Here is an 18,536-nt window from a genome sequence, read left to right on the forward strand (position 1 = left end):
GATTAGCATCATTTTTAGCATTCATGAAAGGGTTTCAATGTTTTTGAATTTTACTCATCAGGGACATCTTGGGACGACGCGGTGAACTGCAGCTTGATGTATAATATTTTAAATGCTATTGCATTTGCCTCATCAGGGACATCTAGGGACGGCGAGGTGAACTGCAGCTTGATGTATAATATTTTAAATGCTATTGCATTAGCCTCATCAGGGATATCTAGGGACGACGAGGTGAACTGCAGCTTGATGTGTAATATTTTAAATGCTATTGCATTTGCCTCATCAGGGACATCTAGGGACCACCAGGTGAACTGCAGTTTGATGTATAATATTTTAAATGCTATTGCATTTGCCTCAGCGGGGACAACTGGGGACGACGAGGTGAACTGCAGCTCTTAGTAGAATTATTTGGATACTATAATATTCACTTCCCACTGCTAATCTCGTCCCATAATGCTTTGCAGGGGCTTGATCTCAAAACCATCACCTCTCTCACTGCTTGCTGGAAGCTAATTTCACTTTTGTGAAATGACTATATGCATTTTAGCATGTAGAAATACTTGTTATTTTCCCTTGAATATATGAGGTTTCTGTTTTAATAATTGGAAATCTGACGGAAGGAAATATTGTGGATTTATTGTACCAAGTTCGCACCAATTCCACCCACCCCTACTTTAAATACCCCTGCACCCCATAATCATAACCCACCCTTACTCTATAAAATACCCCAACACCCTTAAACACTAACCCATCTTAACCCTATAAATATACCCTATACCCCAAAACCCAAACCTATCCCTAAACCCTATAAATACCCCTGTTCCTCAAAACCCAAACCTACCCCATAACCCTAAAAATACCCCTGTACCCCAACACCCAAACCTACCCCTGAACCCTAAAACACCATTGTACCCCAAAACCCAAACCTAGCCCATAACCCTTAAAATACCCCTGTACCCCAAAACCCAAACCTACCCCTGAACCCTAAAAATACCCCTGTACCTCAAAACCCAAACCTAGCCCAGAACCCTAAAATACCCCTGTATCCCAAAACCCAAACCTAGCCCTGAACCCTAAAAATACCCCTGTGCCCCAAAACCCAAACCTAGCCCTGAACCCTTAAAATACCCCTGTACCCCAAAACCCAAACCTACCCCTGAACCCTAAAAATACCCCTATACCCCAAAACCCAAACCTAGCCGTGAACCCTAAAAATTCCCCTGTACCCCAGAACCCAAAACTATATCTAAACCCTTAAAATACCCAAACACCCCAAAACATATACCTCAGTACCCCAAAACATATACCCCTATACCCATACTTGCCTAATCCAAACATTTAAAAAAAACATCCTTTTATCATTCATGCATTTACAACGAATTTCGTTGTAAATGTATGCGTGGTAAAAGCATATAAAATGTAATGCCACGCGTTATAATGGCATTGCCGTGTCATGGTACTTTCGTAATGAAAGTATGCGGAGTGATGGTTTGCGGAAAGAAAGTTGCGGAATAATGGGTGTTTACCCTCCCCCGTAAGTACTGTGGTGGCACGGCGGCCCACATCTCCAGCAACAAACTCATATTTTTTCACCACCGATTGGAAAAATGCACAGGTCTCTCTCATTGATGCCCAGCACCGACATACACTTTTAGACACATCTCCCACCACAAGTTCTAGAATAACGAACTTTAGAGATGGGGAGCTACGTTCAAATCTCGGCATCAGCTCAACATCCTGTGATTCCAGACAAATCGCTTTGTCTCCCCGTGCCTACCACAAATTAATGTGTTCTTTTGTAATGTAAATTGTGCTCATGCCATGTTGTCGAGTTCGCGCTATATAATATTGCAAGGAAATAAAAGCAGGGAAACTCGAGTTCACACACTACTGAACGCGCACTCTTAATTGCATCAGCAGTGCACTGTGAATCGGAGCATTTTACAGGCCTTCTCACAGATAAGAAATGCTATCAAAACGAAATCCTACGAAACAATATACTACTGGCCGGCAGCAATTCATACCCGGACAACGTCGGGACGGGCTGCTAGTATATAAATATTTTGGATTAATTTAAATAATGTGTTGAGGGATCTTTAAGACATTGGGTATAAATAATTTCCACCTATTTGTTTTCCTCACATTAGTCTGCTTGATCTCGATAGGAATGTCTGGTTTATTTTTTCAGTGAGACATCCTAACTTGGAAACGAAGGGCTTCTATTCTATTGTATATATGTAAAAAAATTACTTGTATATACAAACGTGGTTTGAAATTGGAAATGAGAGATATATAAACTTTCTTATTTGATAAAATAAAAATCATTCAGTAATAACCTTTGACGTGTCTGTGGGTCATGACGAGACAAGAGACTGTAAAAGATAAAAATAGACTAAGTGTGGTCACAGTGATATAAACACTAAATAGGGAATACTTTTTCTTTATTCCTTATTATTTCAATTCAGAACATATACCGTATAACCAAGGTACCAATTTCTTATTTGGTTCAGCACACCCGGCACGTGCCTCGCCCTAAACTGAACGTTCAGTCTCATGCAAAGTAGTACAATTTCCTTCAATAATCTCAAAATCCACTTGCAGCGTGCTGCCTGGCTATTTATGCATTCAACTACGGTCATGCTGTCGGACCAAAACACCACTGAGCGCTCACGAAACTCATCCGGCCATGCCTTCAAAGCCACAAAAATGGGGAACAACTCAAGAAACCCAATGTTACCTGTGAGCCCACTGGTGTGCCACCACGTCGGCCATGTTTGCGCCGACCATCGATTACCGAAGATGGCGCCAAATCCCACGCTCCCTGCCGAGTCGGTCCACAAACCCAGCTCGTCCGAGGACGCTGGTGGCTTGGCCCACACCACTCGACCGTTGAAATCCGCCAGGAATGCCAACCATATGCGCATATCCTGGCGAACCTCTGCCGACAGTCTTGTGCGGTGATGCCCTTCCTTGAGACCAACCATGGCTTGTGCAATAGAGCGGGAAAAGGGGCGGGCCATTGGTATTACTCTAAGGGCAAAGTTAAGCTGTCCTACTGTTTGCTGCAACTGATGGAGAGTAACCTTCTCTTTGCTGATGCACAATTCAAGAGACGCCCTGAATTTCGCTACTTTGTCCCTTGGCAAACGGAAGCATCCCTCCACCGAATCGAGCTCAATTCCAAGAAACTCGAGTGAAGTAGATGGTCCCACCGTCTTGCCCGGTGCCAATGGCACGCCGAACTGCTTCATGAGAGTGCAAAATCCCTGCAACGCCTGCGCACATTCCGTGTCACCAGCTGCCCCCAAGAACAAAAAATCATCTAGGTAGTGCATAACCTGTGTGTAGCCCGTAGCTTTGGTGAACGCCCATTGCAGAAAACAACTGAATTTCTCAAAATAGGCGCAAGAGATGGCGCAACCCATTGGCTACATGTAGTAGCGTCCTTGAAACACAAAACCTAACAGACGCTGATCCTGCGGGTGTACCGGGAGCAAACGGAACGCTGACTCAATATCTGACTTCGCCATCAGCGCCCCGGGCCCCAGGCGATTTAACATGGCAACGGACTCATCGAAGGATGCGTACCGTACGGAACAAACTCCTGGGTCAATTGCATCGTTCACTGAACTACCCTTAGGAGCAGACAAATTATGAATCAACCTAAACTCACCTGGGTCCTTTTTGGGGACTACTCCCAACGGTGAACAAATGAAATTAGTAACTGGCGGGTGCCTATATGGGCCGGCGACCCGGCCCCGGGCAACTTCCTTCGCAATCTTTCTTTCTACCACCATCGGGTTCTGCTGGACGGACAGTTGATTTTTACATAGTGAGTCACCCCGAAAATCCCCCGCTGGGATGTGGAAACCATACGAGAAGCCGTCCCGTAACACCCCAGCGGAGACATGATCAGGGTATTCGTTTAGCCAGGGGATCATTGCCATGATATCTACGGGGGTAGGTAGTGGTACCCCGTGGCCAATATTTGACCTGTTTGGCACCTCCTCTACCCCCGGTATCCCCATTCTTGGCTCTGCACGAACTCTCAGGGTGTGAAGAATGTCCGCACCCTGCACACTCATGCCTGAACTTACATGTCCCTTGTGGCCTCGTGCACTTGCCTCTGTTAAAATTCCAGCAGACACCCTTTCTACCCCCGTTCCCACCACTACTGGGTTGGTGATCACCAGTGGGGCCTGCTCGAAAGGGCGCCGCCGATTGATGGCGGGAAGGCGCCGACCCATTCCCGCCAAGCGAAGACGACTTCGTCGTGCCCGGCAGGAGCTGCTTCTGCCAAGAGACGGAGTCGAGACAGTGCCACGTCAGAGACGAATCGTGCTCCTTGGCCTTACGAAACTTACTATCATAACCCCTCCATTCATCGCCCTCATATGTTTCATAGAAATCCATTATGCGTGTCTGATAACAGGCTAATTCGGTCAAAATCTCAGGCTTACATTCACCCATGATTGCAGTAAACATCGCAAAGGCCTTGGCCCAATTAGAGATCGTCTCATCTACCCTGAACCCCGCCATTTTTGCGCGCCACACACTCGGATGCAACAAATCCTTCTGAGCCTTAACATACTCAATCTCGTGATGGTCAGTCAGGAGTGAAAACATATTCACATACTTATCAGCCCAAATCATTTCTTTCGTGGCCAGTGGAATATGTTGCACTACTTTTTCCCTTCTTGAGGGTAGAGACCCCCCCTTTGCCATTGGCAATGGCTGCTTACCGGACTCCATAGCTGGTCCCGCTGATTTTCCACCGCAAGCCGCCGGTCCTTCCGAGGGAACCTGTGAGTGGACAAGAGGGAGATTCGCCTTCGCAGCATCTCGCGATTGCCGCAACTGCTTCATTAGCAACCTAGCCTCTTCGGCTGTGTCTCCGGGTGCCGCTGCACCCTCGGTATTCTTTCCAAGCCATGCGGCCAACTGGGCGGCCAACTCCGGGGGCATTTCCTCCTCGCTGGTGGGCGTAACTACAACCGGAATCGGTTGGCCTGCGTCCGGGATCGGTACCGGCGCCTCAACTGGAATAACCGGGCTTGACGGGGGTGACTCGGGAACTGGGGCCTCCCCCCCTGCCGCCCTATTCCTGGCCCTTTTACCTCTCCCAGCGGGGACTACTCCCGGCAATGCTGGTCCGATGACCTTCTTCGGTCTGCCCGTGTTGTTCATTGCCGCCATCTGCTTTTTCATGCTCGCCATATCTTTCATCAGCATACGGAGCATCTGCTCCGTACCTGCCTTCTTTCCGGCCTTCTTGCCAGGCATCGTTGTCGGATACTCGACCCTTGCTGCTCAGCTGCTCAACGAGGTCCTGGATCCGGATGTCGCTGGAAGAGAAGGCCCCTGGAAGAGAAACACAAAATTACAAGTTCTCAAAATTGCTCCTTGTTCCGTCGAGGGCTCACGTGCAACGATAGGGTGCAGCTTCCAAGCACAAGAACAAGAGGATGCTTCCTTGGATTGTTGCTCCTTTTATTCCTCTTCGGGAGGGCGTGTACCCTCCTCTGGTACGCCTACGGGGCGTGGCCAACAGTGTAGGTGTCTAGGACAACCCTTCTTGGGCGGGAAAAGGCGCGCCCCGGCTACGCCGCTTCGGGCATACCAGCCGAGACACGCCCCCCGCCCAAAATGGTTTCCCGGGGGGATCCGGGCCCCCTACCATACGTTCGGGGGCACCGATTGGTCGCCCCTTTCCAGGGGGCATATTAACACGCGGCAGCGCTGGCCGCGCCTAGCGCGAGTTTCCCTATCGCTGGCTAGCGTTGGAATTCATTGCCAAGCTAGCGCTGTATTTACAACGCTTAGCGCATTGACAATGAAAATTCCAGCGATAGCAGGGAAATGTCCCAACATCGCTGGAAAACCAGCAATGTTGCCTGCAAAACAGCGATTACCTTGTTGATACGAACCTGTGGTCGTAACCCCACATTCCACCTCCCATGCAAAGTATGTCTAACACTGGATTTTAGCAGACGTTAAAATCCAGCGTTAATGGCCGGTTAGCGCAATTTTGTTTATCGCTATGCAGGCCGGGGCATTGATGTAAATATCGCAAAGCCGCCTTCGCGATATTTCCCCATGTAGTCTATTGAGGCACGCCTACTTTGCATCTCATTAACGATGCGATGCAAAGCAGGTGCTAAATCACGGAAACACGGACTAGCGTGTCCTTGCTAATATTGCGATAAAATTATTGCTGCTTTTTGGCCGAAAACGGAAGCTAAAGCAGCAATAATTTTATCGAAGCCCCTTGATAATATGCCCTTAAGAAATTGGACATCTTCCCTAGGGGTTCACAAAAGTGTCTGTCACTCTCAAATACAAGGGTTTATAAACCTCAAGATGGACACCAGAAGGTCGAGCCTCTAAGAGGCTCCTGGGTTTGGGATCACTTTTGTGAAAATCCCTGCATTAACCAGACTCCGAAGCCCTACTGCTGAGGTGGTGCTGAGCAAATGAAGGCTGAGCAGTTTGCTGTCCAAGCAATGCCTGTATCCTTGCTCCTGGAATCTCCAAGACAGCTGCCTTGCTTCCTGCTGGGTCAAGTACAAGGTGAGCACCGCCCGTTCTCTCGCCAGCTTAAGCCTTTGTGTGATCCTCAGCCCAGTAGGGTTAACTGCCAGATCGCTGGTGCTGCTAGCACCCCACCGCTCGCCCAATATCAGTGCCATCTGGCTCCATAGAAAGGAGCCCGCAATCATGGCTGAAGTGGCTGACGGCAGTGCTTTAAATGGGCCAGCACGGAGTACCGCCACTTTTTTATTTTGAAAGTGACTGTACCGGCACTTTTCAAGAGAAATGCAGGGGCATATTACCAATGATTAGCGATATTTATCGCTAACTAGGCTTAGCAAAGAATTTTTTATCGCTAAGCATCGCCGGAAATTAACGCTGAGATAACTTGCTATTAGCAAGGTTTATCTCAAAAGCGATAAAAATCAGGCGAAATTCGTGAATATCGCTGAGAATACAGCGATATTCACGCATTAGCGACAAAATGCTCTTAGCCATAACCCACCTCCCATTGGATAATATGGCTAAGAAATGGTCAGAGCAGGTGTTCGTTTTTGGCGATAGCGGAAATATTTCCATCGCTACGCCTGCCTTGCTAATAGGCGATAGCGATGATAGCGACTGCTTTCAGTCACTAATAGGTTGGGTACGCCCACTTTGCATGTCATTAGCGATAAATATCGCAGACATGCAAAGCGGGCCCCAAACCGCTTGCTATCGCCTAAAGCTGTCGGTAACTGCTGTTAGTGACAGCTTGCTAATAGAGCAATAGAATTATTGCTGCTAAACCGGCAATAATTGCCTATCGCCCTGCTTGGTAATATGCCCCGCAATACTTTGAATTGGAGACTAACTTCACTTCTATTTTTCAATTTCAAGCACTGGGTGAGGGTGTCCGTCCGTCCCTTACCCGACCCTGGATCATACTGCTGTCTTGCACCCCTAATGGAATTGGCTCAGGTGCCGCTCTGCAGCAAGGTCGATGCTACTGTCTCACTCTCGGCCCCCCTCACCTGAGATTTAGTGCAGTTCAACTTGTATTTGTAGCAGCTTGCCATCTTGATGAAGTGCCTACCAACCTGATCCACCCAGACCCACCCCTCATAGGTAAGGCTAACCCTGTTCCGCTGAATTTGGCTCCACTGAACTCCTGCAGCTCTGCCATCACTCTACCTACAAGACCCATGCTGCTATTTCATGCTGCTTTGCTCCCCCACTTGTCCGAGATCAACAAAAGTTCAGCTTTCTGTTGTAGGAGCCCAACAGCATAAGGAGGTGCCGACCGTCCTCACCCACCTTGACCCACCCCAGAGTCGGCTGTAGCGCTGGTGGCGCTTGGTACGAGAATCATTTTTGGCACACTCACACACCCCGTGGTCGCCTCCTCGGATTTTCTCACTACCACCGGGCATAAGTACCCCTCATCTTTCCAATCATAAGTTATTGCTAAACAGAGAGCGCCCCCCTGAGTTTGGTGTCCCCTCCACAGGTCAGCGCCCAGTGCAGCCACACCATTTGCACTGCCCTAAAGCCGTCCCTGCCCACCCCCCACATCCTGGGGTGCGCCTGCCACACTCAGCCGCCAAGCCCCGCAACACTTCGGCTCCTCTGCAATATCGCCGTCTCCTCACTCCTCCCACTGCCCGTCTGTGCTCTGGGGCCGAGTGGAAGTGGAGGAGGGAGGCATTCATCTTGTTCTGATTGGCTGCCTGGGGTCCGATTCTCCATCTCCTGATCCCGGACTCTAAGGGGCAGATTTACAATAACTGGCGCATCCCTGGGGATCGCGTGCCACGCCGCGGCCACCATGGATTTACAATGCGGCGCACCATGAGGCAAAAATGGCACAGATGCGTGACGCAACTGTGCCGTAAAAGCAGCGCATTGCTGGAGTTGCGTCTCAAGCGCGACGCAGCTCCAGCAATGCTTTAGAGGGCCCTATCTGGCCAATGCTGCGTCAATCCTTACGCCTGCCTCAAGCAGGTGCAGTACTTGTAAAGATTACAATGGTTTTGGTGGCCTCAACGAGATCCTAAGAGAAATATTGTAAATTATGAAATTAATTCATAAAATTGAGTCTGGAAGAAGGTCTCGGTAGAATACCATATAGGTCAATTTTATTACAATTTAAACAGAATTAACGATAGCGATAATAGATTTCTTATCAGGTGCTCACATGTGTGACAAAAAAGTGCTCAAAGTGACTTTAGTGAATATATTAAAAAACATTTATATACATTTATATACAAAGATGTCACCACAAGGGTATTCCCACGCAAATTATATACAATAAAAAATGAGGGAGTTTTTCCTTGAGTTTGTTGACGGCGTTTCGATCTAGTTTGATTTAGATCATCATCAGGACGTGAGCTTCCCTGAAATTAGAGAAATATCACTTTAGTTCCTAGGCGGCAAGAAAATTAATTGGCCCGGTGTCGTAAAAACTGCCTTTACGTAATTTATGCAGTAAGCACCAGAAACTGCACAGTTTGTTGTTGTTTGTATTTAGGGTCTTCGTTTCAAAACGTTGTCTCTATACGTTTTAGCGTTGAAGAGCCCGTTCGTTCCCTGGGCCAGGTATACTTTCCGTGGCAGGAAAAACTTTTCTGGATGTGAGGATTCAATTAGCTTGCATCAGCTATTCAGGGGCTTCGTAAAAGCGGGAGTTAAACACCGCTAAATTCTATCCCCTCCGGCGCCGCAGATAGCTTCAACGATCTGGCGTTCTTGCGAGTGCAGGTGCAGGGTTTTGACGCAGAATGGGCCCAAAAGTGACTGAGTAAAATCTTGTAGATTTCACTCAGCGACTTTTAGGAGGCATTCCTGCGCCGGAATGCCCACCCCCCCTGCACGGGAACGCCTCCTTCTGGCGCAGGGCTTTACAACGTGGCGCATCTCCCAGATGCGTCACGTTGTAAATACCCCCGCACCATGGCACATCTTTTGCGCCACCGCGTCACAAAAGTGACGCAACTGCGGCGTAAAAGAGGCGCACGGAGTTGTAAATCTGCCCCCAAGTGTTCAATTGAAGCTTTATATTTTTTGTTTTTATTGTAAATGTGTTTGATTGTAAAATGGGCAACAACTCCTCCTGGTGTTTTTGAAGCTTTCTGATGCTTGATGCACATGTTTTCTGGTTGTGTTTGGACAACAACGCTTCTTGTAGTTTGAAATTGACTGATTCTGGTTGTGCACTTCTTTGGCAGTAGTAAGGGGACATTTGATAACATTGTAAAGTGTCAAGGACTATATATAAAGTTCGCCTTTTCTGATATTGTTGTGCGCAATTGCGTTTTAGTGCACCATTCTTAAAGTTGCTGGATATTTTGGGTAGCATTTTAAAGCACAATTGCTTAGTGTGTTTTAAAACAGGCTTGGATTGAACTCAGGAAATATATTTGGAAACGTCTTTGGAACAGTCTTATGCACAATCAGGTGAGATCAAGGTATTACAAAAGAACAAATATACTACATGAATTCATAATATAGAATACACAGTCTAATACAAATTCCTGTTTTATGTTCATAGAAACCTGTAAATACATTTCTTAAATGCCTATTGAGAGACAAACTGTTTAAAGCGCCATCAAGCCTAAAAGGTAATCAGAAGTAGTAGAAGACGTAATGTTGTTATTGCTAGTAGTCTAAAGAGTTTTTAGGGCATTCTATGCTTATCTAACCTAAGTGTATTTTAGGAAAAGTTACGAGTGACTCGCCGTGTCAAATTCCAGAACCTGGCTGGTCCGGACGGCACACCCTCTTCTTGGCAAAGCATGAAAAGTAGCAGTCTTTCTTTCTTGTCTCTCATCCCAAATCCCCTTCCCTCTTTCCGTACCTGGCAGGGCTTCTGTTTTTGGTCAGCAGCACCGAGAGGTGTTATGGGGGTTGAGGAACTGTCATAGTCCCTGCAGACGGACCTGGTTTTCAGGTGAGTGGCTGGACCCACATGTAACAGAAAGAAGGGTTTCACCATTGTGGGTTTAGGTGGAGAGGAACAGTGTGGGATTGTTTACTATAGGGCAAACAGGAATAGCTGCAAAAGTGTGTAAGTTTACTCCAGTATATTTTACCCACTAGCTAGCGGCAGAAACAAATGTGGTATCCAATCCAATCCAAAAGTTCTTTATTTCGGCTATTGAGGCCATAAAAGATACAATAAAACAGTAAAATCCTCATGTCATAAAAATACAAGCTAGAAGTAAAACATATCGACATACAATATTATGAAAATTGCAAGGAAGCGGAAACTAGCTTGATTCATTCTATATAGGGGAAGTCAAGATACTATTCACTGGAATTCATCTAACGGTTAGGGATTAGCCTTTCAGCATTTTTTTTCTTTTCACCCACATAGTCATTAAATACTTAGATACTGCAAATACAAGACAGTGTAAAGTGCTCGACTTTAGAATTTTAAACGAATGTAAACAGTGTCTAAAGCCTAGATTGCTACACAGAGGTACTAGCCAGTGCTTTCTTGGTCTACTATAAGCAGGGCAAAAAAACAGCATGTGTAGTTCATCCTCCACAATTGCGCTGCACCCTGGACAGGTTTTGTCCTCCGATGTAGACCATTTGCTTGTGAAGTCTTTATTGGGCAATGTGCCAAACCTCCATTGGATAAAAAGTTTCCTTGCAGTAGTAGGAAAAATAATGTCCATAAATTCTTCGAACTTAAATGAACTTTTGGAGACTAAAAATTGTTCAGTACGGGTGACAATTTTTGGGGCGCACAGGAGCGTGGTCAGGCTTTTGTCCTTAAAGATCTTAGTGAGCGATTTACGAGAGACCTCAAGACAGCCTCTTTCGGGATCATCCCACAGATCAGCCAAGCCTAATCGGGAAAATTCTCGTTTTACATAAGCCAACCATGGGATTCTGTCAGAACAATTATGGCTCAGGACATGCTTCAAATCTTGCCTATAGTGGGACAGTTCAGTAGTAGCCTGTGCCATAACCTCAATGGCTTTAGGGCTAACTCGTCCCCTATTGAAGGGAGGCCCAGATCTAGTCTCAATGGTAAAAGAGGAGTGCCTTGTGGTAGAGACAGCAACCGTCTAAGGAAGTTAGTCTCCATCTTAATGAGTTCTGTTCCAGCATTATAGCCCCACAATTCAGCACCATATGATGAGGCTGCTCTGGCTTGAGTTTTGTACATCTCCAGTGCTGGACTAACTGGCTTGAAGGTTGAAGAATTTGAAACCTTCAAAATGGCCCCCACCATTTGGGTTAGCTTTAGGCATGATCTTGCTATCTGTGGACCCCAAGATAGGTTTTCATGCGAAGTTACCCCCAAGTACTGGAACGTTGTAACCCTTTCCAGCATATCCGATCCCAAGGTTGGATTTGGCCTAGTTGTTGCAGAGGGAATGAATACCATGAACTTGGTTTTATCTGCATTGATCTCGAGGCCGTGGGCTCTGCATAAGTCCCCAAATCCATCCAGTATCAGTTGGATCCAATGGGGGATTTGGAGAGCAGGAGAGTATCATCGGCAAACATAATTGCCGGAACCCTCCTGCCTGCCAGCCTAGGGGCGTCATTGTTGATGACATTGTCAAGGTGGGATATTTCGCCGTTGACATAGAGGCAGAACAGGGTTGGTGCTAAGACACAACCCTGTCTCACCCCCCTGCCAACTGGGAACCTAGATGACAATGCCCCATCCCTCCCACACCTAACCTGGGCAAAATTCGCATTGTGGAGCCTGATAATTGCATGCAGGAGCTGTGATGGAACACCTAACTCCCTAAGAACCGCCCATAGTTTCTCGCCTGGTACTAGGTCGAATGCGGACCTCAGATCCACAAACACCATGTACAGACTTCCCCCCTCGATCCTTGCCGTTTTCCAGAAAAGAAGAACGAGGCGAAAAATCTGGTCCATAGTGGATGTGTTCTTCCTAAAACCTGCTTGGAGGGGACTAAGGATCGCATTGTCCTCCATCCAGTCCAAGAGCTGGTCCAGCAGAAGACGGGCAAAAAGTTTTTGCGGTACATCTATAAGGCTGATCGGCCTGTAGTTGGCTGGGAGCAGAGGAGAGCCCTTTTTGAAAATCGGTACTATCTCTGCGCCCAGCCAAGTACAGGGGATCTCCATTCCCCTCAAAACTGAATTAAAAATAATGAGCAGATAGGGACCCCAGATCTCTGATTGATGTCTGAATAAGTCTCCAGGGAGTTTGTCTAAGCCTGGAGCCTTCCCCCGTGGTATCCCAGGTGCATTCATTATACCACTGCTGGATATGAGGAAGAAAAGAAGTGGGTTATGTCTAATCTCTGTGACATAAGATGAGCCCTGAAGTGCTGTACCTACTCTTCCTTGCACTCAGGACCAATAAGTGTGTTCAAAGGTTAGTTTGTTGGACTAGTGTTTCGAGATACTGGCTTAAAGACACCTTTTCCATCAACCGCTCAGCCGACGACATCCAACTGAACTTGTCCTGGACCCTGCTGTTGGTCTAGGATGGGTTGCCTCTTGATTCCAAAGTGCTGTCCCCATGGTCCTGGTTCAGGTTTCTCCTACTCTGAGCTTTTCTGCAGCTGCACATCTAATTTAGTTGGACCTCGCATAGATGGTATCCGGCCTATTGGAGCCCTCTTTGCCTATAGCTGAAGTTTTTGGACTTCCATTTTGTAAGTCAATTCCAAAGATAAACCCACAACCAGGTCGAACCTTGTCTCTGTATGCTCCATTGCAGTTGTCCTCAAATTCTTTCTAGGTCCCAGACTAGAGCGACTGGTTGACTGTAGTTGGGGCTTAATGATTAGTGGTGCTATTTTGAATTTAAACATTTAAAAATCATATCTCCAATTGGCCTTATTGGATTATTGTCATTTTGGTGAAATTACATTATTAGGATGATGATTTCATGGGGTGACAGTCCTGATCTCCTATCTGGAGTGCTTCGCTGACTCATCAAAACAAGAGGAAATGCATGAAGCCATCTCAAAGAAGCACACACCTGTGTCAATCTCAGTTTTACGGTTAACTTTGTTTTATTGATTTTCAAGCAGATGAGAAAGTATATTGCATACATCGGGCATTCCTATATCTCGTCATCAGGATGTCGCTCCTCCCCCCAATCTGGCCAGACCAATACATACATGTATGAGCCCCAGGAAGTCTTCCTGGTGCGATCAGGGGGGCCAGTACTGTCGAAATAGGATGAGTCTGACCCAGTCAAGCATTATAACATGTCTAGGAAAACCCCCCAAACACCCCTTCCCTCTTCCCCCATCCCCCACCCCTGAACTGGTGTGCTGGATATACGTATCTTTGGTCTCTACCTAAAGGGTCGTCTTTGAGTAGCAGATTAGGTGGCCACGACCGTCGACTGAACTTCGGTAAGCCGAAGAAGGTGATGATATTTTGGACAGGTCACCTCATTCAGTTCTAAGGCTTACAGGGACAGTAAGGGACACCAGGTGGTTCTGAATGAGTCTGCTGAGTTTGTTAGAGTGTCTTGGATTCTTTCTATACCAAGGATATACCATAATTTATGTAGCCAACCTATGTGAGTCGGTCCGGTCCGTGTGCCCCATAGGGAGAGGATATGTTGGACAGCTGCTCCCAGCTCTAGACCTATCTGTTTCCCCTTGAGCGACTAGAATGGATATGTGATTGGGTTAGGAAGCCCCAAGAGTGTGTAGGCTGGGAGACGGGGGATTTCAGTCTCAAATTGTCTGTTGATGTCGTCTAGGATGGCGGCCCAGTTCCCCATAAATTCCTTACAGTACCAAAGTAGATGAGTCAGTGTGCCCTCCTCATCACAGCCTCGCCAGCATGTCAGACTATGGTCTGGGTTCCCTTTATTCAGTATTGCTGGTGTCAAGTACCAGTATGTGGCCACTTTGACCGGCGATTCCCTACTGGTCATATTGGGTGTGGATGTATGTCATAACATCGCGTACTAATAAAACGTGTGTCATTACAACGCGAGTATTACTACACGATCTCAATAACATCGCATACTTTTAACACGAGCATGCCCTTACCACGCATGCCATTACGGTAAATCAATACATGCAGCAAATGTTTGCAGGTAAGTAACATCCCTACACCTACACAACATACTACTCCCACCCCTTCACTACCCCTAACCCAAAAACTGTACCACACTACTACCACCCCTACACTACACTACCCACACTACTCCCACCCCTAAACCCCTACTACACTACCCAACACTACTACACTACTCTAAAACATAACCCTGGGCATAGTAATACCATGTAGCATAGCATCAATATCAACAATTCTCACTAATGCTTTGATATAGCAATTTTACATGCTAAAAAGCATATAACCAATTCACAAAAATGAACTGTAATTGAAATTATTAGGCATTGAGAGAGGTGATGATTTTGGAGTCCCCCCTAACCTAGGGGGAGGACCAAGCAGATGCCTTGAATACAAAGAGCATATCATGCTGGTGAACGATTCAGTGGGGGTCCTTTCCTCCTAGGACCACCCCAAGCACAGTTATGGGCAAAAATTAAATCCCAACCAAAGGCCCTGCAAAGCATTATGGTACGAGATTAGCAGTTGGCAGTGAATATTATAGTATCCAATATCAAAATAATTCTACAAAGACCTAGTTCAACTAGTCAGGTACTAGATGTCCCTCACGAGTCAAATGCAAATGCATTGAAATTATTCCTACATCAAGCTGCAGTTCCACTAGTCGTTACTAGATGTCCCTCACGAGTCAAATACAAAAGCATTGAAATTATTCTTACATCAAGCGGCAGTTCCACTAGTCGTTACTAGATGCCCCTCACGAGTCAAATACAAAAGCATTGAAACCCTTTCATGAATCTTATGCATTTGACTCGTGAGGGACATCTAGTAACGACTAGTGGAACTGCAGCTTGATGTAAGAATAATTTCAATGCATTTGCATTTGACTCGTGAGGGACATCTAGTAACGACTAGTTGAACTGCAGCTCTTTGTAGAAAAGTTTTGATATTGGATACTATAATATTCACTGCCCACTGCTAATCTCGTCCAATAATGCTTTGCAGGGCCTTTGGTTGGGATTGTTTTTTTGCCAATAACTGGCAAAGTGCAAGATGCTGTTTTCTATGATTGCACAGTGCAGACAAGTACATAGTGCCACCAGCTATGCACTAAGCAAAGTTCAAAGTATAAGAGTGTTACTACGTAACTATGCTCAGGATTAATGGGAATCAGTTCTAGTGACTGCATTGAGACCTCTGAAGTCAACACAAACCCTCATCTCTCTCTTACCACCCTGGGTGTGAGGATTAGGTCCCAGGACTACTGGACCAGCCCAAGTGTTATTTGAGGGATCAATCACTCCCAAATCCAACATTTTCTGGACTTCAGTTCTGATACAGTACCTGACATGATAAAGTTGCCTGTAAATCTTATTTTTAACAGGCAGACTGTCCTCAGTGTCTACCTCATGAGTGCACCACTTAGTCTGACTTGGAGTCAGGGAAAACATGTATGTACTGATTGAGAACCTGTCTGCAATCAGTTTGCTGCTGATCAGTGAGGCTGTCTGCCAAGGCTACTCCATCTACTGATCCATCATCAGGGTTCTGTGAGAGCAGGTCAGGGAGTGTATGACTCTCTTCCTCCTCATCAGTAGCCATGAGCAAGCCCATATCTGCCCTGTCAACATATGGTTTCAGTCTGTTGACATAAAGCACCCTATGGGGGCTCCTGGGAGTTCCAAGATCTACCAAATAGGTAACCTCTCCCTTCTGTTCAACAATAGTGTGGGGTCCACTCACTTGTCTTGGAGAGCTGCTGGGGCCACAGGCTCCAGCACCCACACTTTCTGTCTTGGCTGGTAAACAGTCAGCACAGCCTTTTGGTCATGCCAGGCTTTCTGTAATTCCTGGCTAGCCTCAAGGTTTTTAGTTATCTTTTTCATGTATTCAGCCATCCGGGAGCGGAGACCAAGTACATAGTCTACTATGTCCTCTTTAGGGGGTTTGAGAGGTAATTCCAATCCCCCCTTCACCAGACACAATGGGCCTCTTACAGGATGCCCAAACAGAAGTTCAAAAGGGCTATAGCCAAACCCCTTTCTGAGGAACCTCCATGTATGCAAATAATAGGCAGGGCAGTAGGATGTCCCATCTACGCCTAAGCTTTTCTGGGAGACCCTTGATCATACCCTTTAAGGTTTTGTTGAAACTTTCAACTAAACCATTGCATTGTGGGGAATAGGGTGTGGGGAATTTATAGTTCACTCCACACTCCTTCCACATTGCAGTCAAGTAGCTAGACATATTGGGCCCAATTCACAGAATGAACTTAAGACTCAATCCTAAACTTACTACTATTTTGGTATTCACAGAATGCACTTACTACTTTTGGTTTTCACAGAATGAACTTACTACTTTTAGTATTCACAGAAGTTAGGAATTTGTCTTAAGTTTGTCTTAAGACAAACTTAAGACAGACTTAAGTTAGGATTTTGTCTTAAGTCTGTCTTAAGTTTGTCTTAAGACAAACTTAAGACAAAATCCTAACTTCTGTGAATACCAAAAGTAGTAAATTCATTCTGTGAATACCAAAAGTAGTAAGTGCATTCTGTGAATACCAAAATAGTAGTAAGTTTAGGATTGAGTTTTAAGTTCATTCTGTGAATCAGGCCCAAAGTTTGCATCTCTGTCAGATACTACGGGCCTGACAGACTTAAGTTAGGATTTTGTCTTAAGTTAATTCTGTCCCCTACCTCCTTAGGGAAACCCACTCTTGAGAACACTCCCAAGAGGGTTCTTGCCACAGCAGGTGCTGTAGTGGTCCTAAGGGGTATAGTTTCTGGGTACCTAGTGGCATGGTCCACCACCACTAGGATAAACCTGTGCCCAGATGCTGTCTGAGGATCCATTGGTCCAACAATGTCGATCCCCACTCTCTCAAAGGGAACACCCACCACAGGTAGAGGTATCAGGGTGGCCTTTGTGGTGCCTGTCAATATGTTCCCCCCGTCCTGTTCGCCCCAGCTGGCTAAGAACTTGGGAGTCAAGATGGACAAGGGTCTGACGTTGAGATCTCAGATCCTTGGTTTAACGGGAACATGTTTTGGTCTTCTCAAGATGCTCCGGAAGTTTCTGCCTCTACTCTCGGAGGAGCATAGGAAGATGACAGTGCAGGCCTTGATTGGCTCAAGATTGGATTATTCCAACGTCCTCTATTTGGGCCTGACGGAATATCTATTGCAGCGGCTGCAGGTTGTCCAGAATGCGGCCGCGAGGGCCATTTATGGCCTAAATAGGCAAGCCAGTGCCGCTGGCCTTTTGCAGTCGCTCCACTGGCTGCCTATCCGGAAGCGGATTGCCTTCAAGGCCTTGACTTTGGCCTACAAAGCTCTTCATGCTGTGGGAGCAAAGTATCTCCAAAGGAGACTTGGTTTCTACCACCCGGCTCGATCTTTAAGATCTGAATCTTTGTTTTTTGCGGTGGTCCCGCAAGTAAAAAGGACCCGCATTGGAGGCCGCTCCTTTGGGTTTTTGGCGCCACAGTTGTGGAACACTTTGCCTTTGGCGTTACGTGGTGTCACTAATCTGCTTACCTTTAGGAAGGGCCTTAAAACCTGGCTGTTTGCCCTTTAGGCTATTTTCCCTGTTTATCTATTTCTTTTGATCTGTTTTTATATCACTGTGTTGTGTTATTCTGCTACAGGTTCTCAATAAAAGCGCCGGGATACTCTTTTTGAGTAGCCGTGCGCTATATAAGACAATATATAACATAACAATATAATATATAACATAACCTGCTTTACCACTGGCTTGACAGGTGACACAGGAGCGACAAAACTCTGTTGTGTTTTTAGACATGTGAGGCCAGTGAAAGGGAGGGACAATTCTGTCCCAAGTCTTGTTCTGGCCCAGGTGTCCTGCTAATATCAGGGCATATTAGCAAGGGCAATATCGCCGCTTTAGCGGGACTTTTCCCCGATAAAGCAGCAATATTTTTATCTCCCTATTAGCAAGCTGTCGCTAACAGCAGTTAGTGGCAG

Source organism: Lissotriton vulgaris, chromosome 1_2, assembly GCF_964263255.1.
Source record: "Lissotriton vulgaris chromosome 1_2, aLisVul1.2, whole genome shotgun sequence".
Taxonomy (NCBI): domain Eukaryota; kingdom Metazoa; phylum Chordata; class Amphibia; order Caudata; family Salamandridae; genus Lissotriton; species Lissotriton vulgaris.